We start from the raw sequence: 12,442 nt of genomic DNA on the forward strand, positions 1-12,442 counted from the left end.
TGTCACCTTTATTGTGCAAATTCAGTAAAAGGATTTAAATGATTTGACCAATGGTTCTTGGGGGGCTTGTGGCAGAGCTGTAGAGCAAATTCAAATGCACCAGTTTCTTCTCAGACCCTGGCCTCAGTCACAGCCTTTTCACTTGATGTGATTTTGGGATGTGTACACAGTGATGTATAGATGCAATTAATTGAAGTAAATATGGGGAGAGAAGTGTGGATGCTTTCTAGTTGTCTGGAAAGGCTTAACACTGGTCAAGCATGAGGAATGATGTGTTCATTTTGCTGATGCAGCAGGAGTGATGTTAGTGCAGGTGTGCTGTGGCCCTTGCAGCTGCTGCAGGACCTGGGGAGCAGTAGGGGAACAACTTGGCTGTATCTGCTTGTGACTTTGAGTCCTTGCAATGGACCTCAGTGATCTCTGCAGATGGGTTCATGTTCTTCATATTCTGTGGGGACCATGTTGGCTCCCACAGTAAGCAGCAAGAAGTTTGGTTTGATTGTTTTTTTCTCTCTGACTTTATTGCCCCATAAAACACTCCCACACTGCTTAAGACTTCACCCTAATGGTGTGCTCAAAAGGAGGCTGATGAGCAACCTCAGAGCTTTACTTACACTAAAAGCCAACTTGCACTTTGAGGTACCTTCCTGTACATCTACCTACAATCTGTCCTTCATTAACTTAGATACTTTCTGCTTAGACACTTTCTCTTCTCAAAAACATCTGTTTTAAAGAAAATTATCAGCTGCTGATGCACTGTATGTGAGCTCTCTATCTAGCTGTTATCTATTAACACAAACAGATTGCATAAGAATGTCTGTTCTGAAAGTTAGTCCAGAAGATCTAATCCAATGTAATCTCTGCTGTTTATTATCTTTTATTCATCTTCTTCAACTTGATAATTTGCACTTGATTTAATAAATGCTATTCTTTGTCGTGATAAGTTCTAATTATTACTTTCAAGGCAGTTTAGTGGTTCAGCAAATAACTAGTCACTAACTAGAGTGATGTTCTGCTGAGAGAGAGTTTTCTACCTCTCTCATTCATAGTGCCTGGGCAGGTATATAGGATGGACAGAGAAACCTCACAAGTGGAGTCTGTGTGTCACAGATGCAGGATATCTGCAGACCAAGAGCTGGCAGGCTAACAAGATGCACAGGACAAACAAAAGCACATTTGGGGCTACCCAGAAAAAGAAAACCCTTTTCATTAGAATATTGAAATATGGAAAAGTTCACCAGAAGATGTGAGAGAGCAAGAGAGACAGCCGAATGGCTGATGCAGTGGCAGGCAGGCACCAGGGATGCAGCTGTGATGGTTCAGTTCCCAGGGCTGCTGGATTTTGGCTAAGCCATGCCTGGACCTGCCAGTGTTGGGTGTTCTGAAGTGATGCTCCTTCCTCGCTTTCTTTCCACCGAGGCTCTCCCTATGAACTGAGGATGTTGGAATTTAACTAGAAAGACTCTGCCGATGAGCTAAAGACAAATAAAGTTTCTAGTGCAAAACGTCACAGCTGGATGGGGTTTTATTTAAGTGAGGTGCTGATTGGTGACATGTGGTTGGCACTCAGCTATGCAGAAAGTGAGGAGTAGAACCTTCTCTTAGTTTGTCATTGAGGGATCCCTTATGAGGCCACATCTGCATCTACGTTAAACCCCAGGACAATGGGCTGTGAAGGCAATGGAGGGCTCTCTATGACCCACGTGTCTCTGCTGTTGGCTCATCCTCTCTCTTTCTTGTTCAACATCTTCCACCACTCAAAACTTTTCTGTCAAATGCATTTCAGGGTTGTTTTTTTTTCAGTTTTCTAAAAAAAATTTGTACTTTTCTTTTTGTCAAGTAGGAGTTTCAAGGAGAATTGTGTGGTTTTGTTCAAACCTCAGCAATTCTCTGTCAAGTTGACTTTGTGTTGACTTTTCAGTTACCCCAGAAACATCATGGCCACAGGGACCAAGGTGAACCTGTTTAGCAGAGGTAGAAATATGACCTGCCACTTTTGACATCCTACCTCATGTTTAATCTGTGAGGTTGATCAGCAGCACATGGATTTAGAGACTCTCTTGTTCGAGCTGTGGGCATGGAGACCAAAATAAAGAACACTTGCCCAAGGGAAAACTCAATTCTATCCATGAAGGCTAAAACTGTACTGAATTTTTCAGAGCCATGGTGTCACCCTCAGTTTGTACTCAAGCAGCTTTTCCCACTCAGGGTTAATGACTTTGCTGGCTGGGTTGATCTGGAACTTAAATTAGCTGGGCCTGGGTCTAATCAGAGGTTTCAGCTGAGACTTCTCCAGGCTCCCATCAGGGGAGGAGCTTGGGTGGGTGGAGTGTTAAGGGGATGTGTAGGTTTTGGGTGCAGACCCCTCCAGGGAGCAACAGAGAAAGGAGACTGCAGCAAGGAGCAGCTGGCCTGTGCAGTGAGATGCTTGGAGGAAGAAATCTTCAGCAGGTACTGTCTTAAGGAGGCTTTGATTGATGTGGTTGAACTTCTTTTTGTTGGGGGAAGTTTGTCTTTTTTGAGGAAAGGTTGTCCCTGCAGAGGTGAAAGAGACTTGATGTTGGTGGTTAAAGACAGTTTGCTGGTGCTTGAGCTCAGGCAGTGATGAGCTGTGCTTGGCTGGGAGGAAGCTGAGGTGCTCCCTAACCAAGACATCTGAGTTTGGAGTCCTGGTTGTGTTTGGTCTTTCTTAGGGGGATGTAAGATCAAGCCCTGGTTCAGTTCAGGTGGCTGAGCCTAGACTGTGCCATGAAGCGTGACTCAGGTGACTGTGCTCCTTCTGGACCTGTTCTTTTTTTTTCCTTTTTCTGGCACAGAAGAGAGGGCTGCCTGCTGCTCCAGTGTCCTAGTGTAAAAAATAAATTTCTTATCACTTCTTTATTTTTCTCCTCTCTGGATAAAAGAGGCTGTGCTCTGAACCATAAAGGGAAGCATACAGGCTGTTCTTTGCGAGGCAAGGAAGAGCAAAACAGTTTAGCCTCTGAGCTAGAGAGTTTCCTAGTCCAGCTTTTTCCACGTGTGGGCTTGAGCCCAGACATCACCCTGACAACATGTGGGAACATAAATAAAAACAAAAATAACTTCCAGATGAGGGATGTATGCAATGTTTTCTCTTACTGGCATTTATGCTTGCTTATTTGGCTGAAGTTGACCATCAACTCTGCTTATTGCAACAGTGTAGCAGGAGGATGCTAGGAACAGCAAAAGTGCCTGTTCAGCTGTGTCTGCATCCCGAGAGGGGTATGAAACCCATGGCAGCCACCTTGGGGAGGCCCTGTGCAATTTTCAGAGGTGGACAGGGCTCAGGAACCAGCAGGAACAGTCTTGTTGGAGCAAAACTTTTTGGGAGACCCTGACTGACCCATAGCTGTTTAGGAGCTTTTGCTTTGTGGCCCATCTTGTGAGCCTCCTCTTGTCTGGCTGTGCTGCTTTAGGTCCCTTCTGTGTTGTGCCCCCAGCAAATGACAGCTGTCCCCTGAGGACAAGATTTTGCATTTCAACTGGGCTAAGAAAGCAGTTTCTCAAACTAATTTTTTTTTTTAATACTAGAAGATAAAAACATGATTTCTTGTGTGTGTGTATACAAATACACACACCCTTCCTATAGATAGTATTGCTTAGAGCAGCATATTTGTGTGCTACCAGGATGCTTGTATGTCATTCTATACTGCATCCCTTGGAGGAGGTCCTGTGCTACCTGGCCACTGAATTTCTTGCTGATTTATCCCCAGGGCAACATCACAGAAGGCAATAATGGCACTAATTTAAAATTGGTGAGATCAAAAAAGGGCTGTCTGATGCTGGGTGCCCTTGTAGCTGGGTATCTTTTTCAGAGAGCCAAAAAAAAAAAAAATCAGTCTATGAATGTAGCTTGATTATATTACAATAGGCAGTCCCTGATGTTGCTGCTTTGACTCTGTATGTCTAACGTGTCTAAAAATAACTAAATAAATCACTGAAATGAGGTAGTAAGCAAATAGATTTGCCCAACTGTTTATTAATAAACACATGCACATGAACCTATATTTCTATATTAGAACATGGTTCTGCATCTCCTGTGGGTATAAAAAGAAAAGCACCTGGCAAAGAGCAAGGGCAGTAAGGCAAGTACAAAGTTTCCACAGTAAATATGTTTGTGTTTGCTGAGCAAGTGTTGCCTTAGGAAGGCAGGCAAGGCAAGCAGCTACCACTTGCTTGCAGAGCCTCAGATTACCAGAGTGAGCAGACTCTCTGACAGCTGCAGATCTGTGGATTGCAGTTGGATTGAAGAGGGGGAGAAGATTTGAGAGAAGGGACACGCAAGCATCCTTCCCAGCCTCTCTCCGTGCTGACCGTGTGCATGTAAAGTCCAAGTGCACTTCCTTTTTGGAGTTTGGCTTCAGAAAGCAGCCAGGAGATAGTACAGCAACAAAACAGCCTTGGTGTGCTTTGTGTGTTTTGTTTTGTGGTTTGTTTGTTTTGTTTTTTTTTTTTAATTATTATTTTTGTGCAGGGTTTTTTGTGTTGTTGTTTTTGTTTGTTTGTTTGTTTTTTCCTGGAGTTTAATTCTTGGAGGCTCTACTCCTCACCCTTGCAGACATCTCTCTGCTGACTTGCAGAGCAGCCCTCTCACAGCATCAGTGTAGTGGTGATTGAATGTAAAGCTTTCCTGGTTGGCCTCATGGTCATTTACTGGCAGAGCTGTGATGTCAGGATAAAGGACAACGGAGGTGTCCATGGGAAGAGTGTGCCCAGGTCATACCAAGGCCTGGCAGAGGTTCCTTGGAAAGGGAAGATCAGGGTGTCCCGGTGATTAGTGTCATGTGTGTGCTGAGAGGTGGAGGTAGCTAAAAAAACCCAAGTGGATGCATCCATCCTGTTGGCTCCTCTTCTTGCCTTTCCATTCCTGTTTGCAAGCTGTGACGTGCAGCTTCCCAGCCACACTACTACTGCTGCTCCCTCACTGGATCAGCTGACACGTGCTGAACTAAGGGAAAAAGGAATAAAAAATAAAACCCAAGGAAGGTACTGTCTAACTGGGACATGTCAAGATGTGTGGCCAAATCTGGGGCTGTGTGGGTGGTTGTCTCAGATCTTTGTGTGCTGTTTCCTAGCTCTGCAAGAGACCCAACAGTTCAACTAAGGATGATACATCTTGATAATTAAATTAGGTCTTGCACTGAGTTAAGACCAAGCCTCCTATCTAATTGCCTTCAGTTATAGTGGCCCAAAGGAAGCATCAGGTTCATACTAAAAATTATCTGAGCCCATGACAGGCGGTTGAACCTAGGCCTGGCTCCTCTAACATAGTTATAAAGCTGTGGGTCCACCTAGTCTCATCAGGAGAGGCAAGGAAGATTGTTTTTATGAAGCTGCTGGATAACATAATCATGCTTTATTTTACATACCGGTGCTGCTGACTGTCAGTGTGCAAAACCTGAATGTTTGAATTACTGATGTGGTCTTAACTCTGGGTTTGGAGAAAGAGGATCAGAAGTATTGGAAAGTGCTGTGGTTTGGTGATGTGTGTGTTACTTCTTTTGGCTGCATGAACTGCATTTTCTGCCTGGGACCTGCAGATGTCCAATCAGAATCACAAAATGACATTTAATTAGGTCACAAATGGCAGCAAACTGTAGCCTCTTACTTGTATTAAAAGCCTTGAATAACCTGGAAAAAAATTATGAGATAGACTTGTCACCCCCTGTCCCTCCCAGAGATACTCTGCCTTTGTGTTAGAACAGGACAGGCTTGAGAAATTATGATCTTAGTAGTTTCTGGTTGCATCCAAATATTTTGTGTTGGCAGCTACTACCTGCAATGATATCTTCCAGAAAGAAACTGTAGGTAGAGGAATATGTCCAGGGCTAGGATTGGTAGTAGGAAATAGAAAAACATTTTTCCTTCTAATATTTTCATAAAAAGCTATGTTCAGTTGGGATGGGTGTTGTCAGAGACACATCTGGCAATATCAAAGCCACAAGAAATTACTGAAGGCAACAGTCTACTGAGGTCCTTTGGCATCCATGTACTGATGCTGTGTTGGTTTATGTTAGTGAAGTAGGAGCTGATCAAATGAGATCCTTAAAGTATTCTTGTTCTACTGATGGACAAGCATAAAGTAGCCCCAGTTAATAAGTCCCTCCTGGATGTCCATAGATGCTGTTTCATTGATGAAAAGACAGTAGTTAATCTTGAAATCTGTGGAAAGAGTGTCCTGCCAGACATCTGAAACAGCAGTGAGGCAGGCTAGACGTGCTGAAGCAATAGTAGGGGATGGGTCACTTTGTTTTGCTGCAGCAATATATTTCAACTTTTTTCTGCCTGCTGGGTCCAGGGCAAAACATAAGTCACCCCTGGAACTGTTGTCCAAAGGACAGAATTCAATGAGGCAAAAAATGTATCGTTCATTCTCCTTAGCTCCTAAAATAAAACAACATAAATTGCGGTTAGATTGTGGAAATCATTAAAAATAGCAACAACACAGACATATGAAGTGATTGTCAAAAGAGCACAGGAATAAGCTCTCCACCAAAGTATGTTGTTGCATGAATTCTGGTAGGAGGCAGCTGTCAGACCCTGCACCACTGAGGAACTGGGCATCATGTGGGACATGTATGAGAATTTCAGTGGTTGCCTGGTTCCACAGCTATTTCTGAAGCTAGTTCACAAGGCAACTGCTAATACAAAGAGAGCTGCATTTTTTTAAACAAATAAGAGGATTTAGGTTAAATATTAACTTTTGGTCATTTCAACTCTGATAGCTTTGGCCTTCAGGTTGATAATTTAATGAGTTCCTACCTGTTGCTACAGCAACTGCAGCCCTGGAAGACCTTGATGTTCGAGTCGGGGTGGGGGGGAAAGCTTGTCCTGAAATTTGCTTAGGCTTCTATTGATAAGTGTCTGTGCTCTGAGTCAATTGCTCAGACAAACAAGGCTTGGAAATGTACCCTAGAATTGAATGCAATCCTTGCACAACCCCGTCCCAATCCATCAGCTCCTGCACATTGTTAAAAAAATAAAAACCCCAACAAAGTTTATGTTTAGTGCCCTCCTGTGCCATGCACTATGCCACTCAGTGCTGCTGTTTCGAGAAAGCAAACAGCCTCGTTTGCTCTTCTTGCTGAGTTGTTATTGTATGTGATGTGATTCTGGCCCGTGAACACGTGTGCCCTCTGTGCCGTGTGGCAGCAGAGCATTCGAGGTGTGAGAGAAGCTGGTTGTTGGAAGGACAGTGTTCAGCAGTGCCCCCCTTCCCACATCTGCTGGTACACAGCATTGTGCCAGATCTCAGCTGCTTCTTTTCTGGCCCTTCCAAATACAACTTCTGGCCAGAAGGTCCTTTCTTCTTGGACGTCTCCCAGACTTAAAGCATTTGAAATTTCCCCTGAATGCTGGTCCTATTTTACAGACTCTTTCTGGGGTTACTTCTTAGCTGGTGTAAATCAATATCACCTTGTTGAATTCACTGCAGGCATGTTATTTAATGTCAGATGGGGTTTTGGGTTGTTTTTGCAACAGCAGCAACCTTCTCAGTTCTCTCCACTTCTTTGCAAGATAATCTTAATTGTTAGAGTTCTCTCTCTCTCCTTTTCAAGGACAATAATTCTTTCTATGTCTAGGCAATTGCATCTCCATCTCTGATACAATCAGGGGTCCAGAATGAGAGAGACATTTTTCTTTCTAGCTGGAATGCTCCCTCTCTCTCTTATAGAGGTATAAATATATTAATCAAATGTAGGGCTACAGATGTACAGCTGAGTGCTCATCAAAGCTGATAGCAAAGCTGCTGTTGTCTTTAGTGTACAGCCCTGAGGACATTTGTTTGAGTCACGTTTCACAATTGTTTTTAAACATAAAGTCTTATAGCCCAATTTAAAGTGCAGCTGGCAGGAAGTGTTTTTTTTTCCTATCCTGAGGAATGCTTGAAACATTCAAAAATAGGTCCTGCTCTGTGCTGAGATTGACTGACAGCTCCCAAACTGGAGAGCAGAAGCAGCTCATTGAAAGTAACTGAAGCACCACTAGTTGGGATTCTCTGGGAGAAGGTGAGACACGTTTAAATCCACAGTCTGAACCTGACTCTGAGTCTCCTGTATCAGGGTGGATGGCCTTGCCAACAGTACTTTGCTACTTCATGTTTTCTCTTCCTGGTCTCATTCTGAAAAGTACATTGTGGACCTGAGATAACAGCATTTTTACTGAGCTATCACTGTGAAAGCTATTCCCAGAAACTGTTTCAATTTCAGTGAGTCTGCATTTTCCATAAAAATAATATTTTGTTAAAACCTTCCAGACTGTTTCTCATCCAAAGCCTGCTGAAGTCAATGAAAAACATTCCTCTTCATGAGAATGTTAATTACTATTAAGAATACCAGAAGAAAAGCATAATCACATGAAGAATTTGCTGTCCCGATGAAGGTCTGTATTGATTTTTACATTTTCTGCATTAATGAAAAAAGAGGAATGGGGCCATTGGATAAAGGTCTGAATTTCTTTCGTTTAAAAGCTGGGGTAGGGGACTAGTTAGTGTCTGCCAGAAAGCACATGTTTCTTTGATTGCTGGAATAGTCTAGCAAGGGTTAGGCTGTCACAAAGGTCAGCCATGACCACAGAGAGATGTGCCAGTCAGATGTGTGTTAATACAAGTTTGCTCTGATGCTTTTTAAACAAACAAAACAACAACAACACAACAAACAAAAAGCCCCTCAGCAAAACTCTTCAACCAGCAACACAGCCCTTTTCTCCTCCCTTGAAACTCTTGGCTGATAAAGCATCATAGATTTTAAGGATGGCTGGAAGAAATTCAAGAAGCAACAGTTGCAACATGATTTTTTTTCTTATTATTTTAAAAAAGTAAATAGTTAAGAATGAATGACAACAAAGAGAAATGAAATCAGCTCTCCAACTAAATTCATCCATAGGAATGTGTGGGCATGCACACACACAAGTATCATGGTGAGCTATTAGCCTGGAAGTGACCCAGGCTTTAGAGTGATCCAGTTCTCTCGGGAAGAAGAAGAAAGTAAAGCTGCCAACTTCATGCATCAAGTGGAACAATAATCCTGAACTAAGAGAAAAGCTTCCAAGTCTTCAGATGGTGAATTATTTATCTGCTGACATAGAACAATAAGCACTTTGTAGTTGATGTATGAGATTCCCTGTGTGTGTTGAGTTAGAAATCAAGGGGGTGTGGAGTTCTACAGTTACACTTTTTTTTTTAATAGGGGAAACGCCCACTCCCTCCACAGCTTTAAAATCTATAATTAGCCACAAGGGAATCCAAATGTCTCCGGCAGCTTCTTTTGAGGTGTTAGATTTTTCTGTTACTAGGACCAAAGGATGCTGTTGGCAAAAGTTGTTGGAGTCAAAGCCCTGGGATTATCTATCTTTCCCCAGGACAACTCCAGCAGAATATCCCAAAGGGCCTAAATCAGTGCACTCGTTACTTTATATTTTTTCCCCCTCTTCTTTCTTTCTTGAAACTCTTATTTCTCTGGCTTTTTATTTTGACTGCAAGCCCTCATCATGGGGATCTTGTCTTGAAAACTGACTGTAAAACACTTTTTACCACTTTGCTGCTAGGAGGATAGGAGAAACATGGTTTGCTTCTCAGCAGGGAAGAGTCATCTTGGAAAGCGAGTCTTTGCCCCAGGCTTGCCAAGCTGTGGCCTAAAGCTGAGATCCCAGTCTGAAGGTCTGGCTGAAGGCAGCTGCTTTTGGGCTTCCATTGCCTGAATCTCTGTATGAGGAGAACTGGTCTCATTTCACCTTGAAACTACTTGAGCTATCATGACTTTGCAACATCATCATAATATAAACTCTAAATAATTAGCAACAGTTATCTAGAGGCAAAAAGACTTTGTATTTCATTACCAAACTGTTGAGTCAGCTTTTAATTTCTTTACCTTTTATTGAAGGTTTTCTGTGGACTAGTTACATCATTGTCTGTGATCAGAAAGCTGGTATAGCTCTTCCCAGCATCCCTGGAACAGGCAAGATGCTGCTGCAGGAATTGCCAGAGGCAGACACCAATACCACCCTTCTATGAAAAGCAATGACTCTGCAGATTGCTTCTGTAGGATGTAATGCTGGGTTATGAGCCATAAAAATACTTCAGAGATGTTTAATGGTGTTAAGTGCAACCATCTCCTGATGGGAGTAAGTGCACATACCCAGCAGACAAGTGTCCTCTCCCTGGTCATCAGACCAGTGATGTTCACTGCCCTCTGTGCTGGCTTTCTCAATGGAGAAGTCAACTGCTCCAGAGAGAGTGGCTACCCCTGCAGCCAATCATGCAGGTCAAGGCCAGGGCACATTGCATTGCAATTGCCTGTGTGGGAAATCAATGTAATACTTCAGTCCCCACTATTTCAGCACCTTTCTTTGGAGCAATCCTCTCGTGCATTTAACATGTGAAAAATATCCAGGTGCATCCCAGGTTCCCATTCAGGGCATCATGCACTTTTTTGCCCAGGTTGCCTGTGTGTAGTGATTCCTGTCTGGATGCATTATCTCTGCTCCTGGATGTTCTGGCTTCTGTTGTATAACCCTCAAAGTAGAAGAGCAGCATGAAAAACACATGCATGGGGGAATGAAAGGACTATCAAGGATGTGATGACCCCATCTTGCATTCAAATGTGAAATAACTTAATGCACCAGTTTCCAGGGAGCTCAGTAAGAAACACAAGGCATTTTAAAACTGAAATACTGTGGACAGGGGGAAGCCACTTTTTGGCCTTGCGGGTGTCCTTCAGAGAAGGAGAAAACTGTGTGGAAGTTCAAGAGAAATGTGGTTCGGTGGTGATTATTTTATTTTATTTTTTGTACCTTCTTCATGATCAGTCTAGGGGTTTACTGCTGGTGAGTTAGCAAGAATTTCTTGTGTTAAACAAAATAGGAGACCAGTTCCAGTTATACTACTTGGGCCAAAAGTCAGTGAAGCTGATTAAATCCATGCCCTCAGGCTCAGCTCCCTTCCCTGGTTGCTGTTTTGTAAAGAAGCATTGATTACAATTAGTGCTGATCACCATGTTTTTTGATAAAGGTATTATAAACCACAGTTTTATCTTGTGGTATCAGCCCTAGCAAAGAAAGAAACCACAGACATGAAACTTTATGCTGTTTGCTGCATTCAGTTAACCAGCTTGGTGTAATAAAAACCCTCACATTTCCCTTTCCAGAGCCTTTGCTTCCTTGTCTCAGGATTGTAAACACCTGTAAAACTCTCTAACAAATATGTAATCACCACCTGAACTGTGACTGCATGGCAGGACCATTCTCAAGCCTTCATCACTTTTGCTGTCCTGGGCAGGGATTGCCAAAGTTGCTCTTTGCCTTCACTTTCTTTGAGCTTACACAATTTTGCTGTTAAGCACGTTGCAGAACAGCCTGGTGACTGATGAAATACTTTGCAGGGATGACGGGACACGGTGTCGATCTTCACACTGTGCTCTTGCAGGAGAGAGCCACGCATTGCAGAAGGCCAGGGTCTGTTTGAAAGCCTCAGACTTTTTGACTGACACATCCATGCTACAAACTTGGTCATATTCTGAAATTTTTAATGAGAAGAACTCCGACTTTACACCAAATTCAGGTTTGCATCCGGAACAGTTGTTTGTCCAGGCCTTAGAATTTTTTACATTAGGACCTTTCTATCCAATACATTTGGGATCCCACTACTATAAAGGAATTTTGTGGTGTATGTTCAAAGTATTGATTAGTGTGCCAAGTGTAAATTAGAACTGGAGACAATGTGAGGGCTTTTGGCTTGGTGGCACCATGGAAGACCTCTTGCCCTTGTAGAGCTGTGTATGCCCAGGTCTCCTTTGTTCCAAGTGGGGGAGTTTGGCACATGCCCATGCTTGTGTTGCACTCGTATTACTGGCTCTGCAGCAAGAGAACTGTATGCAGGAACTTAGCTGACTGTGGCATTCTGTGATCATGCTACTTGCATCCTGCCCCACCTGAGCCCTTTCATAAATGAGTGAGATCTCCATTTCACCCCCTTGAAGAGATTTTTCTTGGGGACAGCCTCAGGAACAGGGGTTTGTAGGAAGGGAGGAGTTGCTTTTCTGGGTATGCTTCAACCTCATCTGGTTGGTGACATTTCCACACAGGGAAAGTGGGCACAGAAGTAGCTGAACCTGATATTTTTATGTTGTGTTGGTATTACCATTGCTGTGGATCACTGTTTTATAAACACTTCATCTCCAGGAGAAGGGTTTTGTTCTCCTCCCAGCTGCAGTTTACAGCTTGCTGAAAGATGATTGTGCTGGAGCTTTGCCCTCAATAAAAAGAGGGACAAGGGTTGCCTAGGTTGGCCCAGGTGCTTGTTTCAAACACTTCTAAAGAGATACTCTGTTCTGTATTCCCTTAAAATATGGTTACATTGTTGGCACTGGAACAGTTCAGTGCTTGCTTGCTGCAAGGTATCTGTGTGTGTGTGTAAAGCAACACCAGT

Source organism: Apus apus, chromosome 9 (genome assembly GCF_020740795.1).
Source record: "Apus apus isolate bApuApu2 chromosome 9, bApuApu2.pri.cur, whole genome shotgun sequence".
NCBI classification, from domain to species: Eukaryota; Metazoa; Chordata; class Aves; order Apodiformes; family Apodidae; genus Apus; species Apus apus.